The 18,512-nt window shown below is 40.0% G+C and overlaps 1 protein-coding gene across 1 annotated transcript in view; it reads left to right on the top strand.

Moving 5' to 3' along the window:
- Positions 1–13,787: 13,787 nt before the first annotated feature.
- Positions 13,788–18,512, top strand: part of MYLK3 (myosin light chain kinase 3) — a 64,372-nt gene continuing 59,647 nt past the window's right edge. The window contains exon 1 of the mRNA XM_078063656.1: positions 13,788–13,875. The gene's annotated coding sequence lies outside the window, so the exon portion shown is untranslated. The remainder of the gene's footprint in view (positions 13,876–18,512) is intronic.

Genomic DNA, 18,512 nt, shown 5'->3' on the forward strand with positions numbered 1-18,512 from the left:
TTATTTGAGAGAGAACACAAGCAGGGGCAACGGCAGAAGGAGAGGGAGAAGTAGACCCCCCACTGAGCAGGGAGCCTGATGTGGGACTCGATCCCATAACCCTGGGATTATGACCTGAGCCGAAGGCAGACGCTTAACCGACTGAGCCACGCAGGCACCCCTGATTTGACAGTTCAATACATAATTCAGTGCTCACCACAATAAGTGTAGTCACCATCTCTCACGGTACATTATTACAATATTAGTGACTATGTTCCCTATTTCTTCCTGTTTCAGTTTTGGTAGTTTCTAAGTTTCTAGGAATTTATCCATTCTTCCAGATTGCCTAATTTGTTGGCATATAATCACTTGTAATATGTTCTTTTTTTTTAAGATTTATTTATTTATTTGAGAGAGAGAGAGCGCATGAGCACACAAGCAGTGGGGAGGAGCAGAGGGAGAGGGAGAAGCGGGCTCCCCGCTGAGCAGGGGCTTGATCTCTGGACCCCAAGACCATGACCCAAGCTGAAGGCAGACGCTTAACCAACTGAGCCACCCAGCCTCATGATATATTCTTAAAATTGTTTGTATTTCCTTGGTGTTGTTTGTGATCTCTCCTCTTTCATCCGTGATTTTATTAGTTTTGGTCCTTCTCTTTTCTTTTTGATAAGTCTGGCTACTAGGGGTTTATCAATTTTATTAATTCTTTCAAAGAACCAGCTTCTAGTTTAGTTGATCTGTTCCACTGTTCTTTTGGTTTCTATTTCATTGATTTCTGCTCTAATCCTTATTATTTCTCGTCTCCTGCTTGGTTTAGGCTTTATTTGCTGTTCTTTCTCCAGCTCCTTTAGGTGTAAGTTTAGCTTGTGTATTTGAGACTTTTCTAGTTTCTTGAGAAAAGCTTGTGTTGCTATGTACTTCCCTCTTAGGACGACCTTTGCTGCATCCCAAAGGTTTTGAACAGTTGTGTTTTCATTTTCATTTGTTTCCATGATATTTAAAATTCTTTAATTTCCTGGTTGACCCATTCATTCTTTAGTAGGATGCTCTTTAACCTCCACGTATTTGAGTTCCTTCCAAATTTCCTTTTGTGATTGAGTTCAAGTTTTAAAGCATTATGGTCTGAGAATATGCAGGGAATAATCTCAGGCTTTTGGTATCAGTTGAGACCTATTTGTGACCCAGTATGTGATCTGTTCTGGAGAATGTTCCATGTGCACTCAAGAAGATTGTATATTCTGTTACTTTAGGATGGAATGCTCTGTATATATCTGTGAAGTCCATCTGGTCCAGTGTGTCATTCAAAGCCCTTATTTCCTTGTTGATCTTCTACTTAGATGATCTCTCCATTGCTGTGAGGGGGGTGTTAAAGTCCCCTACAATTATTGTATTATTATCAATGTGTTTCTTTAATTTTGTTATTAATTGGTTTATATAATTGGCTGCTCCCAAGTTAGGTGCATAAATATTTATAATTGTTAGATCTTCTTGTTGGAGAGACCCTTTAAGTGTGATATAATGTCCCTCTTCATCTCTTACTAGTCTTTGGTTTAAAATCTAATTTGTCTGATATAAGGATTGCTACCCCAGCTTTCTTTTGATGCCCATTAGCATGATAAATGGTTCTCTACCCCCTCACTTTCAATCTGGAGCTGTCTTTGGTTCTAAAATGAGTGTCTTGTAGACAGCATATTGATGGGTCTTGTTTTTTTATCCAATCTGATACCCTGTGTCTTTTGATTGGGGCATTTAGCCCATTTACATTCAGAGTAACTATTGAAATATATGAATTTAGTGCCATTGTATTACCTGCAAAAGTCCCTGTTTCTGTATATTTCTGTTCCTTTCTGGACTATGTTACTTTAGGGCTCTCTCTCCACTTACAGGATCCCCCTTAATATTTCTTACAGGGTTGGTTTAGTGATCACAAATTCTTTTAGTTTCTATTTGTCCCGGAAGCTCTTTATCTCTCCTTCCATTCTGAAAGACAGCTTGCTGGATATAGTATTCTTGGCTGCATGTTCTTCTCATTTAGTACCCTACATATATGACGCCAACCCTTTCTGGCCTGCCAGGTCTCTGTGGATAGGTCAGCTGCCAGTCTAATGTTTCTACCCTTGTAGGTTAAGGACCTCTTGTCTTGGGCTACTTTCAGGATTTTCTTTTTATCTCTGAAATTTGCAAGCTTCACAATTATATGTTGGGGTGTTGATCTGTTTTTATTGATTTTGAGAGGGATTCTCTGAGTCTCCTGAACTTGAATGTCTGTTTCCTTCCCTAGATTAAGGAAGTTCTCATCTATGATTTACTCAAACATACCTCCTATCCCTCTCTCTCTTCTTCCTCTGGGACCCCAATTATTCTAATATTGTTTCAGTTTATGGGATGGCTGATTTCTCGAAGCATCCCCTCATGATCCATTAGTTGTTGTTCTCTCTTTTCCTCAGCTTCCTTACTTTCCATCATTTTGTCTTCTATGCCACTGACTCTCTCTTCTTCCTCATTTTACCCTGGCCATTAGCGCGTCCATTTTAGACTGCATCTCAGTTAAAGCATTTTTAATTTTGGCCTAATTAGATTTTAGTTCTTTTATATCTGTACTATGGGATTAACTAGCATCTTTTATGCTTTTATCAAGCCCGGCTAGTGTCTCTATAATCATTATTCTAAATTCTAGGTCTGACATTTTACTTACATCCATATTGATTAAATCTATGGCAGAGAGTATTGCCTCTGGTTCTTTCTTTTGTTGCGAATTTCTCCTTCTAGTTATTTTGTTCAGACAAGAATAGATGAATGAGAGAACAAAGTCAAAAATATCAACCACGACCCCAGCGAAGTGTACACTAGGCAAATCCGAAGAGATCAGAAACCAAAAAAGGAAAAAGAAAAAAGGGGGGGGGGAGAATATAATCTTACAAACACTAGATCCCAGAATTGTAAAGAAAGAAAAGCTTTTATATATATATATATATATATATACACACACACACACACACACACACACACACACACACAAATAAAATTGAATACAGTGAAAGGAAGCAAAAAATGAAGAACATACCTATAAAATGTAAATATACAAATGAAAATTTTAAAAAGACATAAAAAAGACTTGATAAGCTAGTTGAAAAGGAAAAAAAGAAAATTTTAAACTGAAAGACTGAAGACTCTAAAAAACCTTGAATTCTATATATGGTATAATTTTCCCCTAGTGCAGGAGTTTTTCAGTTCTGTGTGATAGATAAACTTGGTGTTAGCCTGATGTTCCTGCTGGTCTTCTGGGGGAGGGGCCTGCTGCACTGATTCTCAGATGTCTTTGCCTAGGGGGAGCTGCACTGCCCTTTGCCAGGGGGCCGGGCTCAGCACAAGCTGCTTCCACTTGCTCTACGTGGCTTTTGTTCCCTGAAGGCTTTCTGTACCACTTAAGAGGATGAAAATAAAAATGGCAGTGCTCCAATCTCCAGCCCCAGAGCTGAAAGATCAAGGTCCCCTCTCTTTAGTAAACCCCCAGGGAAAAGCAGTCAGTCACTTTTGTGTGCACCAAACTCGGCAGACTCCTGCGGTGTGCACCTCTGCCAGTCCTCCTGGGGGAAGGAGCAGAGTCTCCCTGTGGTTCAGGCACTTGTTTGGTCCCTGCTTGGAGAGCGGTCGCTGGAATGTGCTGTGGTTCATGGTTTATGGCAACACCAAGCTGAGAGCCCACTCTGGGGCTCTCTGACTGTAGCTGGCTTCCCTGTTCTGATGCTTGGGAACTGTCCCACTCAGGCACCCCCATTCTTTCTGTGACCCCAGGGATCCTGAGACCACACTGTTCCACCTAGGATTCTGCCCTGTTTTGCCATCTGGGCACCTTTCAGGCAGGGACGTCCCTCACCAAACAGACTTTTGAAAGTTCCGATTTGGTGCTCCACTGCTATTTCGCTTTCCAGTAGCCAACTTATGGAGGCTCCCTCCCCCTCGCAGTGTATCTTTCAATATATCCCCTCAGATTCACGTCTCCAAACCTCCTACCTTGCAAAAAGTGGTTGCTTTTCTATTTGTAGAATTGCAGCAATTCTTTTGTTAGATCTCAGTTGAATTCACAGGTGTTCAGAATGATTTGATAGATATCTAGCTGAATTCAAGGGACCAGATGAAATATGAGGGTCCCCTACTCTTCCACCAACTTCCCTTCTCTGATTTTCGTATATTGAACCACCTTTGTATTCTTGAGATAAATCCCACTTGATATATAAGGATATATAATCCTTTTAAAGTATTGTTGAATTTGGTTTGCTAATATTTTGTTGAGTATTTTTGCCTCGGTGTTCATCTGGGATACTGACCAGTAATTTTCTTTTAGCGTACTCTTATTTTGGTAATGCTGGTCTTGTAAAAGGACTTTGGAAGTGTACCCTCTTCATCTTTTTGGAAGAATTTGGGAAGAGTTTGTATTAATTCTTCTTTAGATATTTGGTAGAATTCATCAGTGAAGCCACCTGGTCCTGGAATTTTCTTTGTTGGGAGGTTTTTACTGACTCAGTAATCTCCTTACTAGTAAATGAACTGTTCATATTTTCTATTTCTTCATATTCAGTCTTTTTTTTTTTTTTTTTTTAAGATTTTATTTATTTATTTGTCAGAGAGAGAGATTGAGCGCACAAGCAGGGGGAACAGCACGCAGAGGGAGTAGCAGGCTTCCCGCTGAGCAAGGAGCCTGATGTGGGACTCAATCCCAGGACCCTGGGATCATGACCTGAGCTGAAGGCAGCCGCTTAACCAACTGAACCACCCAGGCATCCCTCTTCATATTCAGTCTTGGTAAGTTGTATGTTTCTAGAAATTTATCCATTTCTTCCAGATTGTGCAATTTGTAGGTGTATAATTATTTATTGTAGTCTCTTCTGGTCTTCTGTATTTCTGTGAAATCAGTTGTAATGTCTCGTCTTTCATTTCTAATTTTATTTATTTGAGTCCTCTCTCTTTTCTTGGTAAGTCTATCTAAAGGTTTCTCTATTTTGTTTATGTTTTCCAAAAACCAACTTAGTTTCATTGATCTTTTCTATTGTCTTCTCTATTTCATTTATTTCCATTCTGATCTTTATTTCCTTCCTTCTAACTTTGGATTTAGTTTGTTCTTTTTTCTTTTCTAGTTCCTTGAGATGTAAAGTGAAGTTGTTTGAGATCTTTCTTGTTTCTTAATTTAAGTGTTTATTGCTATAAACTTCTCTCTTGCAACTGTTTTATAGCATCCCATAGGTTTGATATGTTGTGCTTTCATTTTCATTTTTTGAGGATATTTCTTGATTTCCCTTTTGATTTCTTCTTTGAACCATTAGTTGTTCAGGAGCATGTTGTTTAATCTCCACATACCTGTGAATTTCCAGCTCTCTTCCTGTTAATTGACTTCTAGTTTCATGCCATTGTGGTTGGAAAAGATAATTGGACTGATTTTAATCTTCTTAAATTTGATAGGACTTGTTCTGTGACCTATCATGTTATCTATCTTGGAGTACGTTCAGTGTGCATTTGAGAATGATGTGTATTCTGTTGCTGTTGGATGAAATGTTCTGCATTTGTTTGTTAGGACCATTTGGTCTATAGTGTGGTTCAAGTTCAATTTTTTTTTTTTTTAAGATTTTATTTCTTTATTTGACAGAGAGAGACTCAGCGAGAGAGGGAACACAAGCAGGGGGAGTGGGAGAGGGAGAAGCAGGCTTCCTGCTGAAAAGAGAGCCTGATGCAGGGATCGATCCCAGGACCCCGGGATCATGATCTGAGAGACACTTAACGACTGAGACACCCAGGCGCCCCGCAAGTTCAATGTTTTCTTATTGGTTTTCTCTCTGGATGATCTATCCATTGTTGAAAGTGAGGTATAGCAGTCCCCTGCTATTATTGTATTATATTCTGTTTCTCCCTTTGGAACTGTGATAATATTTGCTTAATATATTTTGGTACTTTGATGTTGGGTGTGTATATATTTATGAATGTTATGTCTTTTTGATGAATTTACCCCCTTATTATATAATGACTGTCTTTGTCTCTTGTTACTGTTTTTGGCTTAAAGTTTCTTTTGTCTGATATTAGTATAGATACCCCTGCTTTCCTTTGGTTTCCACTTGCATGGAATATCTTTTGCCATATTTTCACTTTGAATCTGTGTGTGTCCTTAGAGCTGAGGTGAATCTTTTTAAGCAGCGTATAGTTGGGTCTTGTTTCTTTTTAATCCACCTAACCATTCCATACCTTTTGATTGTAGAATTTGATCCATTAACATTTAGAGTAATTACTGATAGGTAAGGACTTGCTAATGCCATCTTATTGTCTTACTCATTTCTTGCTGGCTTCCTTGTAAGTTGATGTTTTTCCATAGTAGAATGCATTGATTTCTTTCCCTTTATCTTTTCTGTATTTATTACAGATTTTTGCTTTGTGGTTACTATGAAGTTTACATAAGATATCTTATAGTAGTCTATTTTCTGCCAATATTTGATCATATACAAATAGTCTATCCTTTTACCCTTCTACATTTTTTTTAAAAGATTTTATTTATTTATTTGACAGAGAGAGAGAGAGATCACAAGCAGGGGGGAGGGGCAGAGGGAGAGGGAGAAGTAGGCTCCCGGCTGAGCAGGGAGCCTGATGCGGGGCTCGATCCCAGGACCCTGGGATCATGACCTGAGCTGAAGGCAGACGCTTAACCAGTTGAGTCACCCAGACGCCCCTCTGCCCTTTTACATTTTTGATGTCACCATTTACATTTTTAAAAAATTTTTTTGTTGTTATGTTAATCACCATACATTACATCATTAGTTTTTGATGTAGTGTTCCATGATTCATTGTTTGTGCATAACACCCAGTGCTCCATGCAGAACATGCCCTCTTTAATACCCATCACCAGGCTAACCCATCCTCCTACCCCCTCCCCTCTAGAACCCTCAGTTTGTTTTTCAGAGTCCATCGTCTCTCATGGTTCATCTCCCTCTCCAATCCCCCCCCTTCATTCTTCCCCTCCTGCCATCTTCTTCTTTTTTTTTCTTAACATATATTGCATTATTTGTTTCAGAGGTACAGATCTGAGATTCAACAGTCTTGCACAATTCACAGCGCTTACCAGAGCACATACCCTCCCCAGTGTCTATCACCCAGTCACCCCATCCCTCCCACCCCACCCCCACTCCAGCAACCCTCAGTTTGTTTCCTGAGATTAAGAATTCCTCATATCAGTGAGGCCATATGATACACGTCTTTCTCTGTTTGACTTATTTCGCTCAGCATAATACCCTCCAGTTCCATCCACGTCGTTGCAAATGGCAAGATCTCATTCCTTTTGATGGCTGCATAATATTCCATTGTATATATATACCACCTCTTCTTTATCCATTCGTCTGTCGATGGACATCTTGGCTCTTAGCACAGTTTGGCTATTGTGGACATTGCTGCTATAAACATCGGGATGCACGTACCCTTTCGGGTCCCTACTTTTGTATCTTTGGGGTAATACCCAGTAGTGCAATTGCTGGATCATATGGTAGCTCTATTTTCAACTTTTTGAGGAACCTCCATACTGTTTTCCAGAGTGGCTGCACCAGCTTGCATTCCCACCAACAGTGTAGGAGGGTTCCCCTTTCTCCGCATCCCCGCCAACATCTGTCCTTTCCTGACTTGTTAATTTTAGCCATTCTGACTGGTGTGAGGTGGTATCTCATTGAGGTTTTGATTTGGATTTCCCTGATGCCGAACGATGTTGAGCACTTTTTCATGTGTCTGTTGGCCATTTGGATGTCCTCTTTGGAAAAATCTCTGTTCATGTCTTCTGCCCATTTCTTGATTGGATTCTTTGTTCTTTGGGTGTTGAGTTTGATGAGTTCTTTATAGATTTTGGATACTAGCCCTTTATCTGATATGTCATTTGCAAATATCTTCTCCCATTCTGTCAGTTGTCTTTTGGTTTTGTTGACTGTTTCCTTTGCTTTGCAAAAGCTTTTTATCTTGATGAAGTCCCAATAGTTCATTTTTGCCCTTGCTTCCCTTGCCTTTGGCGATGTTTCTAGGAAGAAGTTGCTGCGGCTGAGGTCGAAGAGGTTGCTGCCTGTGTTCTCCTTTAGGATTTTGATGGAGTCCTGTCTCACATTGAGGTCTTTCAACCATTTGGAGTCTATTTTTGTGTGTGGTGTAAGGAAATGGTCCAGTTTCATTCTTCTGCATGTGGCTGTCCAATTTTCCCAACACCATTTCTTGAAGAGACTGTCTTTTTTCCATTGGACATTCTTTCCTGCTTTGTCAAAGATTAGTTGACCATAGAGTTGAGGGTCCATTTCTGGGCTCTCTATTCTGTTCCATTGATCTATGTGCCTGTTTTTGTGCCAGTACCATACTGTCTTGATGATGACAGCTTTGTAGTAGAGCTGGAAGTCCGGAATTGTGATGCCGCCAGCTTTGCTTTTCTTTTTCAATATTCCTCTGGCTATGCGGGGTCTTTTCTGGTTCCATACAAATTTTAGGATTATTTGTTCCATTTCTTTGAAAAAAGTGGATGGTATTTTGATGGGGATTGCATTGAATGTGTAGATTGCTCTAGGTAGGATTGACATCTTCACAATATTTGTTCTTCCAATCCATGAGCATGGAACGTTTTTCCATTTCTTTGTGTCTTCCTCAATTTCTTTCATGAGTATTTTATAGTTTTATGAGTACAGATCCTTTGCCTCTTTGGTTAGATTTATTCCTAGGTATCTTATGGTTTTGGGTGCAATTGTAAATGGGATCGACTCCTTAATTTCTCTTTCTTCTGACTTGTTGTTGGTGTATAGGAATGCCACTGACTTCTGTGCATTGATTTTATATCCTGCCACTTGACTGAATTCCTGTATGAGTTCTAGCAGTTTTGGGGTGGAGTCTTTGGGATTTTCCACATAAAGTATCATATCATCTGCAAACAGTGAGAGTTTGACTTCTTCTTTGCCGATTTGGATGCCTTTTGTTTCTTTTTGTTGTCTGATTGCTGTGGCTAGGACTTCCAATACTATGTTGAATAGCAGTGGTGATAGTGGACATCCCTGCCACGTTCCTGACCTTAGGGGGAAAGCTCTCAGTTTTTCCCCATTGAGAATGATATTCGCTGCAGGTTTTTCATAGATGGCTTTTATGATATTGAGGTATGTACCCTCTATGCCTATACTCCGAAGAGTTTTGATCAAGAAAGGATGCTGTACTTTGTCAAATGCTTTTTCTGCATCTATTGAGAGGATCATATGATTCTTGTTCTTTCTTTTGTTAATGTATTGTATCACGTTGATTGATTTGCGGATGTTGAACCAACCTTGCAGCCCAGGGATAAATCCCATGTGGTCGTGGTGAATAATCCTTTTAATGTACTGTTGGATCCTATTGGCTAGTATTTTGGTGAGAATTTTTACATCCATGTTCATCGGGGATATTGGTCTGTAATTCTTTTTGATGGGGTCTTTGTCTGGTTTTGGGATCAAGGTAATGCTGGCCTCATAAAATGAGTTTGGAAGTTTTCCTTCCATTTCTATTTTTTGGAACAGTTTCAGAAGAATAGGTATTCATTCTTCTTGAAATGTTTGGTAGAATTCCCCTGGGAAGCCATCTGGCCCTGGGCTTTTGTGTTTTGGGAGATTTTTGATGACTGCTTCAATTTCCATTAGTGGTTATAGGTCTGTTCAGGTTTTCTATTTCTTCCTGGTTCAGTTTTGGTAGTTGATACATCTCTAGGAATGCATCCATTTCTTCCAGGTTATCGAATTTGCTGGCATAGAGTTGCTCATAATATGTTCTTATAATTGTTTGTATTTCTTTGGTGTTGGTTGTGATTTCTCCTCTTTCGTTCATGATTTTGTTGATTTGGGTCATTTCTCTTTTCTTTTGGATAAGTCTGGCCAGGGGTTTATCAATCTTGTTAATTCTTTCGAAGAACCAGCTCCTAGTTTCGTTGATCTGTTCTACTGTTCTTTTGGTTTCTATTTCATTGATTTCTGCTCTGATCTTTATTATTTCTCTTCTCCTGCTGGGTTTAGGCTTTATTTGCTGTTCTTTCTCCAGCTCCTTTAGGTGTAGGGTTAGGTTGTGTACTTGAGACCTTTCTTGTTTCTTGAGAAAGGCTTGTATTGCTATATACTTTCCTGTTAGGACTGCCTTTGCTGTATCCCAAAGATTTTGAATAGTTGTGTTTTCATTTTCATTGGTTTCCATGAATTTTTTCAATTCTTCTTTAATTTCCTGGTTGACCCATTCATTCTTCAGTAGGATGCTCTTTAGCTTCCATGTATTTGAGTTCTTTCTGACTTTCCTCTTGTGATTGAGTTCTAGTTTCAAAGCATTGTGGTCTGAAAATATGCAGGGAATGATCCCAATCCTTTGGTACCGGTTGAGACCTGATTTATGACCTAGGATGTAATCTATTCTGGAGAATGTTCCATGGGCACTAGAGAAGAATGTGTATTCCATTGCTTTGGGATGCAGTGTTCTGAATATGTCTGTGAAGTCCATTTGGTCCAGTGTGTCATTTAAAGTCTTTATTTCCTTGTTGATCTTTTGCTTAGACGATCTGTCCATTTCAGTGAGGGGGGTGTTAAAGTCCCCCACTATTATTGTATTGTTGTCCATGTGTTTCTTTGCTTTTGTTATTAATTGCCTTATATAATTGGCTGCTCCCATGTTAGGGGCATAGATATTTACAATTGTTAGATCTTCTTGTTGGATAGACCCTTTAAGTAGGATATAGTGTCCTTCCTCATCTCTTATTACAGTCTTTGGTTTAAAATCTAATTTGTCTGATACAAGGATTGCCACCCCAGCTTTCTTTTGGTGTCCATTAGCATGGTAAATGGTTTTCCACCCCCTCACTTTAAATCTGGGGGTGTCTTTGGTTCTAAAATGAGTCTCTTGCAGACAGCATATCGATGGGTCTTGTTTTTTAATCCAATCTGATAGCCTGTGTCTTTTGATTGGGGCATTTAGCCCATTTACATTCAGGGTAACTATTGAAAGATAGGAATTTAGTGCCATTGTACTGCCTGTAAAGTGACTGTTACTGTATATTGTTTGTGTTCCTTTCTGGTCTATGTTGCTTTTAGGCTCTCTCTTTGCTTAGAGGACCCCTTTCAATATTTCTTGTAGGGCTGGTTTCGTGTTTGCAAATTCCTTTAGTTTTTGTTTGTCCTGAAGCTTTTTATCTCTCCTTCAATTTTCAATGACAGCCTAGCTGGATATAGTATTCTTGGCTGCATATTTTTCTCATTTAGTGCTCTGAGTATGTCCTGCCAGTCCTTTCTGGCCTGCCAGGTCTCTGTGGATAAGTCTGTTGCCAATCTAATGTTTCTACCATTGTAGGTTACATATCTCTTCTCCCGAGCTGCTTTCAGGATTTTCTCTTTGTCTCTGAGACTCGTAAGTTTTACTATTAGATGTCGGGGTGTTGACCTATTTTTATTGGTTTTGAGAGGGGTTCTCTGTGCTTCCTGGATTTTGATGCCTGTTTCCTTCCCCAAATTAGGGAAGTTCTCTGTTCTAATTTGCTCCATTATACCTTCTGCCCCTCTCTCTCTTTCTTCTTCTTCTGGGATCCCAATTATTCTAATGTTGTTTCGTCTTATGGTATCGTTTATCTCTCGAATTCTGCCCTCGTGATCCAGTAGTTGTTTATCTCTCTTTTTCTCAGCTTCTTTATTTTCCATCATTTGGTCTTCTATCTCACTGATTCTTCTGCCTCATTTATCCTAGCAGTTAGCACCCCCATATTTGATGGCACCTCATTAATAGCCTTTTTGATTTCTACTTGGTTAGATTTTAGTTCTTTTACTTCTCCAGAAAGGGTTTCTCTAATAACTTCCATGCTTTTTTCAAGCCCAGCTAGTATCTTTAAAGTGATGATTCTGAACTCTAGATCTGACATCGTACTAATGTCCGTATTGAGTAGGTCCCTGGCAGTCGGTACTACCTCTTGTTCTTTTTGTTGAGGTGATTTTTTCCGTCTTGTCATTTTGTGCAGAGGAGAATAGATGAATGAGAGAACAAAATGCTAGCAGGGTAACAACGTCCCCAGAAAATATACTCTAAACAAATCAGAAAAGACCTGAAGCAGTGGGAAAAGAAAGGGAAAGAGAGAAAAAAGAAAAAGAAAGAAAAAAAGAAAAAAGAAAAAGATCAAGATAAAGATAAAAACAAACAAAAACAGAACAAAACAAAACAAAACAAAAACAGAATGTGATCAAATATGATCAGGCTGGTTTATAGATCAGTGCCACACACTAGATTTTGGGTGTATTTTGGTCTGTTAAAAGAAAGTGCCTCCCAAAATTTTAAAGAAAGAAAAACTTATATATGTACAAAAATAAGGGTTGATATGAAGGGATGGAATATGACTGTAAAGATGGAAATTATAAAAAATTTTATAAAAGGAATTGATAAGTTGTTTGAAAAAAGAAAGAGGATTTAAAAAAAAAAAAGAAAAAAAGGAGAGAATGTGATCAGGCAGGGGAGTAGAAAAAAACCATACACTAGAGATTTAGAGTATATTTTGATCTGTTCGAAGAAACTATCTCAAAATTTTAAAGAGAGAACAACTTATATATATATGCCAAAAATATGGGTAACTACTATGAAGGGATAGAATATGACTCTAAAAATGAAAAATAAAAATGTTTTTTTAAAAAAGGGGTTGATAAGATGTTGGTTGAAAAAGGGAAAAAGAAAAATTCAAAAAGAAAAAAAGAAAAAAGAAAAAAAAGACAGTTAAAAAAAAATAATTTACTTTGAAAGACTAAAGAATCATGGTAAAAAAGCCATGAATTCTATGTGCAGTATTCCCCTAGCGCTGGAGTTCTGCCGTTCTCACTGATTGGGAAACCTGGTCTTGGCTGGCTGTTCTCGCTGATCTTCTGGGGGAGGGGCCTGTTGCCGTGGTTCCCAAATGTCTTTGCCGGAGGCGGAATTGTCCCGCCCTTGCCCGGTCCGGGCTAAGTAATCTGCTCGGGTTTGCTCTCGGGAGCTTTTGTTCCCTGCAGCTTTTGTTCCCTGTAAGCTTTCCGTACAGCTTTGGAGGCGGAGAGTGAAAATGGCGGCCTCCCAGTCTCCGCCCCGGAGGAGCCGAGAACTCGGGGTCCCGCTCCTCAGTGAGCCCCCAGAGAAAAGCAGTCAGTCACTCCCGTCTCCCCGGTCTCCGGCAGCACTCCGTGCTCACCCGGCCTGTGACCGCGCGTTTCTATCTCTGGCACCCGACCCCAGGTGGAGTCTCTAAACCCAGCAGATCCCCGTGGTGTGCTCCCGCACCTCTCCCCCCGGGGGAAGAAGGTGAGTCTCCCTGGATCTGCCGCTTGTTGGGTCCCTACTGGAGGAGCAGTGGCCCGATTGTGCCGCGGATCACGGTTTATGGCAACCCCAGGGTGAGAGCCCGCACCTAGGCTCCGTCTCTGCAGCCGGCTTCCCTGCTCTGATACCTGGGAGCTCTGCCGCACTCAGGCACCCCCGGTCTTTCTGTGACCCCGAGGGTCCTGAGACCACACTGTCCCGTGAGGGTTCCAGCCCCCACTTCGCCACCAGAGTGACGTCCCTCAGCGGAGCAGACTTCTAAAAGTTCCGATTTTGTGCTCCGTGGCTCTATCACTTGCCAGAAGCGGCCGACGGAGGCCCCTCCCCCGCCGTCTATCCTCCAGAATATCGCCTCGGATTCACTTCTCCGCACGTCCTACCTTCCAGAAAGTGGTCGCTTTTCTGTTCAGAGTTGTTGCTATTCTTTTCTTCGATCTCCTGTTGAGTTTGTAGGTGTTCAGAATGGTTTGATCCCTATCCAGCTGAATTCCTGAGAGGAGACGAAATCCAGGTCTCCTACTCCTCCGCCATCTTGCTCCGCCCCCCTTCTGCCCATTTTTTAATTGGATTATTTTTTGGGTAAGTTTGATAAGTTCTTTATATATTTTGAACACTAACCCATTATCAGATATGTCATTTGCAAATATCTTCTCCCTTTCTGTATGTTGCCTTTTAGTTTTGTTGATTGTTTCCTTTGTTGTGCAGAAACTTTATTTTTTTATTTTTTATTTTTAAAGATTTTATTTATTTATTTTTGAGAGAGAGAGAGAGCGCGCACATGAGCGGGGGGAGGGACAGAGGGAGAAGCAGACTCCCCGCTGAGCAGAGAGCCTGATGCGGGACTTAATCCTAGGACTCTGGCATCATGACCTGAGCCAAAGACAAACACTCAACCGACTGAGCCACCCAGGCGCCCTGAAACTTTTTATTTTGATTAAGTCCCAATAGTTTATTTTTGCTTTTATTTCTCTTGCCTCAGGAGACATATCTAGAAAGAAGTTGCTATGGCCAATACCTGTGTTCTCTAGGATTTTGATGGTTTCAAGTCTCACATTTAGGTCTTTAGTCCATTTTGAATTTATTTTTGTGTATGGTGTAAGAAAGTGGTCCAGTTTCATTCTTTTGCATGTTGCTGTCCAGTTTTCCGAACACCATTTGTTGCCAGAGACTGTCTTTACTGCTTTGTCAGTAATTAATTGGTCATGTAGTTGTGGGTAATGACTTTTCTGAAAAAGAAATAAAGCAATCCCATTTACAGTAGCATAAAAACAATGAAATACTTGAAGTAAATTTAAGTTTACTTACTTGAAGTAAATTTACTTGAAGTAAATTTAAGAAGTAAATTTAACCAAGAAGAAGGCAAAAGATCTCTACTCTGAGAACTAAAAGACATTGATGAAAGAAATCAAAGAAGACACAAATAAATGGAAAGATACCCCATGCAGAATTGAAGAATACTGTTAAAAAGTCAGTGTTACCGAGAGCCATCTATAGATTCAAAGCAGTCTCTGTCAGGATTCCAATGGCATTTTTTATAGAAGTAGGAAAAAACTCCTAAAATGTATATGGAACCACAAAATTCCCGAAATCAGCCAATGAATCCTGAGGAAGAACAAAGCAGGAGGCATCACACTTCCTGATTTCAAGCTAACTCTATAAAGCTATAGTAGTCAAAATAATATAGTATTGGCATACAAACAGACTTCCATAGATTCCAGTGAACCCATAGTTAGCCCCAGCCCTTGCTACCCATCCTGACCCCCGTTACTATGAGTGTGTCTGTAAGTGACTTCTCCAACTGCATAGTCTCCCATAGCTGACCTCTATAGTCAAGTGTGTGCACACCATTGGCTCTGATCACCACCACTACCTGCAGTGGTTTCTACCAGTCTTGGAGGTGCCACTTAAGAGCCCAACAGCCCTTGAAGCCACTGTGAACCTCCTTCAGTGCTTGCCAGAAACTACACAGTTGTCAATATTGTGGACCCCAGTGGCCTGAGCCAAAGAGACATCATACACACCTATACCTGGTGCCACCAAATGCCCCTGCATTAGTGTCCTGCAGGGTCACGAGTTTGAGCTCCATATTGGGTGTAGAGGTTACTAAAAAAAAATAAACTTTAATTACTGATACCATTGCCATTTTGTTCATTGTTTTCTGGTTGTTTTGTAGATTCATTGTTCCTTTTTCTTATCCTGCTCTTTTCTGTGTTTTGGTGCCTTTAGGTATCAGTATGCTTTGACTTATTTGTCATATTCTTTTGTGTAATTGCTACAGGTTTTTCCCTCATAGTTACCATGAGGCTTACAGAAAACATCTTAAAATTATAACATACTATTTTAAGCTGATAACAACTTAAACAGAATTTCTAAACTTAACACTTTTACTTCTCTTTCTCACTTTTTTTGGTTCTTGCTGTTACAATTTACATATTTTATGTTATGTAACTAGTAACAGATTATTGTGGTTATGGTTGTTTTCACTATATTCATTTTTAAAAAACTTTTGAACTAGAATTATAAGTGAATTATGCACCACCATTACCAAATTAGAGTCGAGCATTAACTATATATTTACCATTACCAATGAGTTTTATGCAAACTTTTAATGTTTTTATGATGTTAATTAGCATCCTTTTACTTCCACTTAAAGGACTCTCTGCTGTTTCTTGTAAGGCAGGTCTAGTGGTAATGAACTCCCTCAGCTTTTGTTAGTTCAGGGAAGTTTTTATCCCTCCTTTGTTTTTGAAGGACAGCTTCAAATAGAAGACAGAAGAATACTATACTTGATGGGTATAGTATTCTTAATTGACCATTCTTTTATTTTGAGTATGTCATCCCATTCTCTCCTGGTCTGAAATGTTTCTGTTGATAAATCTGCCCATAGTCTTATAGGGGTTCCCTTGTTTGTAACTTTTTCTCTTTTGTCTTGCTGCTTTTCATTTTTTCTCTGTCTTGATTTTTTACAATTTAATTATGTGTCTTAGTTAGCCCTATTCGAGTTCAACCTATTTGGAGTTTTTTGAGCCTCACGGATCTGGATGTCAATTTTTTTCTCCAGGTTCAGGAATTTTTCAGCCATTTTTGCTTTAAATATATTTTGTTTCTTTCTTTTCTCCTTCTGGAATTCCCATAATGTGAATATTGTTTTGTTTCATTGTGTCTTGTAAGTCTCATAGACTTTCTTTACTTTTTTTTTTCATTCTTTTTTCTTTTTGTTTCTCTGATTGGATAGTTTCTAATGTCCTATCCTCCACTTCACTGATTCTTTCTTCTTCATGCTTAAGTCTGTCTTTGAAACTATTGAATTCTTTGGTTCAATTATTGTATTTTTCAACTCTAGGATTTCTGATTTTTTAATGATTTCTATAGCATTGTTGAACTTCTTGTTTGTTCATGCATTATTTTCCTAATTTTGTTTAGCTGTCTCTGTGCTCTTATAGTTCATTAAATTTATTTAAGAGGATTATTCTGAATTCTTTGAATTCTTCATGGGTCTCCATTTTTTTTTAAAGATCAGTTATTAGGTTCCTTTAGTGGTGTCATATTTACCTGTTTTTTGTTGTTGTTGTTTGTTTGTTTGTTTTTGTGATCCTTGATTCCTTACATTGATATCTGTACATTTGAGTAATCAGGTTCCTTAACAGATTTGCTTTGGCAGAGACAGATCTTCATCAATCACCTCAGTTTGGGTTTCTGGGTGTAATTACTGGTAATGTCCTTTAGGCAGGTGGTACCTGCTGTTGTGGTCTATTTTTGGTTCCCTTTCTGGGGTTGATGAAGGGAGGGGGGGAGGGTGCCACTGGCTGAGAGCAGTTAGATAAGTTGGTTTGGTTCCCTACTCAAGTGAGGCTGTAGGATGGGCTCTGTGGTTGCTTGGATCCTCTGGTCAGGCTTACCAGATGGTTGTAACTGAATGCTATATTTGGTAGTAGATTGGGCCATGAATCAGCTTCCCTGCCCTGGCAGGGCAGCAGGACATGACCCAGAACCTGTATGGCTCATTGTTTGGGATCCCAAATCATGCAAGAGTGTATATGGAATTCTATGGTCAGGTGAGGCCGCTGGTTGTACTCAGCAGATGAGGAAAGCCATGGGCTGTGTTCTCTGTTCAAGTACCACTGTAAGCAGGGATATTGGATCAGCTACACAGCTTCCCATATGCTCTGGTTGGTTTATCTGGTCAGGCAGGCTGGGGACTGTATTCAGCATCAAGCAGTGCTATGAATTAGTTTCTCTGCCTGGATGCAGTGGGAGAAGTAGGTCTAAAGCTGGTGGAGCTCTTTGTTGTCTTAATTCACACCAACCTGTGCTCCAAGATTCCTAGCCAAAGAGGTCCACTGGCTTTGCTCTGAGTGTCACTGGGTCACAGAGCTTCCAGGTGTTCTCACCAGTACTTCTGAACAGATGGGGCCAGGAGAGTAAGAGGTCTTTAATGTGAGGTTTCATATTGATCAGGTTAGGAGTTGGGCTATGTTTATTGTTCACTGTAGTTGTGGGTACCAGGGGCTTCAAACTCCTCTGTTGTCCGTGTTTTTACCTCTACCATTAATTTCCCAGAGAAGTTCTCCTTAAATAGAGCCTATACCCTGTAGTTCTTTCAGCTGTAATCCAGTGTTGGTGGCGGTAAGGTGTGGGGGACGGGAAACATTCTTTAATCTTTTGATTATATTTCAGTCTTTTATTTTTTTTTATTTTTTTATTTTTTTAAAGATTTTATTTATTTATTTGAGAGAGGATGAGAGGAGAGAGAGAGCACATGAGAGGGGGGAGGGTCAGAGGGAGAAGCAGACTCCCTGCTGAGCAGGGAGCCCGATGCGGGACTCGATCCCGGGACTTGAGGATCATGACCTGAGCCGAAGGCAGTCGCTTAACCAACTGAGCCACCCAGGCGCCCTGATTATATTTCAGTCTTTAGTGGTAAGACTGTATCCCTGGGCTGTTACCTTCCCAAGTGTTTCTTGGCTTTTATTTACCCCAGAACCCCCTTTAGTGAGACAGGATGGCTAGAGAGGGCAGGAGTTAGATAAATGTCCTTCCTTCCAGGTAGATAAGGCTCTGGAAAAGGCTTTCCCTGTGGAGAGTAGGTCTTTGTTATGGAGAACAATGTGGGTGTATTTCTTTTTTTAAGATTTTATTTATTTATTTGACAGAGAGAGACACAGCAAGAGAGGGAACACAAGCAGGGGGAGTGGGAGAGGGAGAAGCAGGCTTCC

The sequence above is a fragment of the Halichoerus grypus genome, chromosome 15 (genome assembly GCF_964656455.1).
Source record: "Halichoerus grypus chromosome 15, mHalGry1.hap1.1, whole genome shotgun sequence".
Taxonomy (NCBI): domain Eukaryota; kingdom Metazoa; phylum Chordata; class Mammalia; order Carnivora; family Phocidae; genus Halichoerus; species Halichoerus grypus.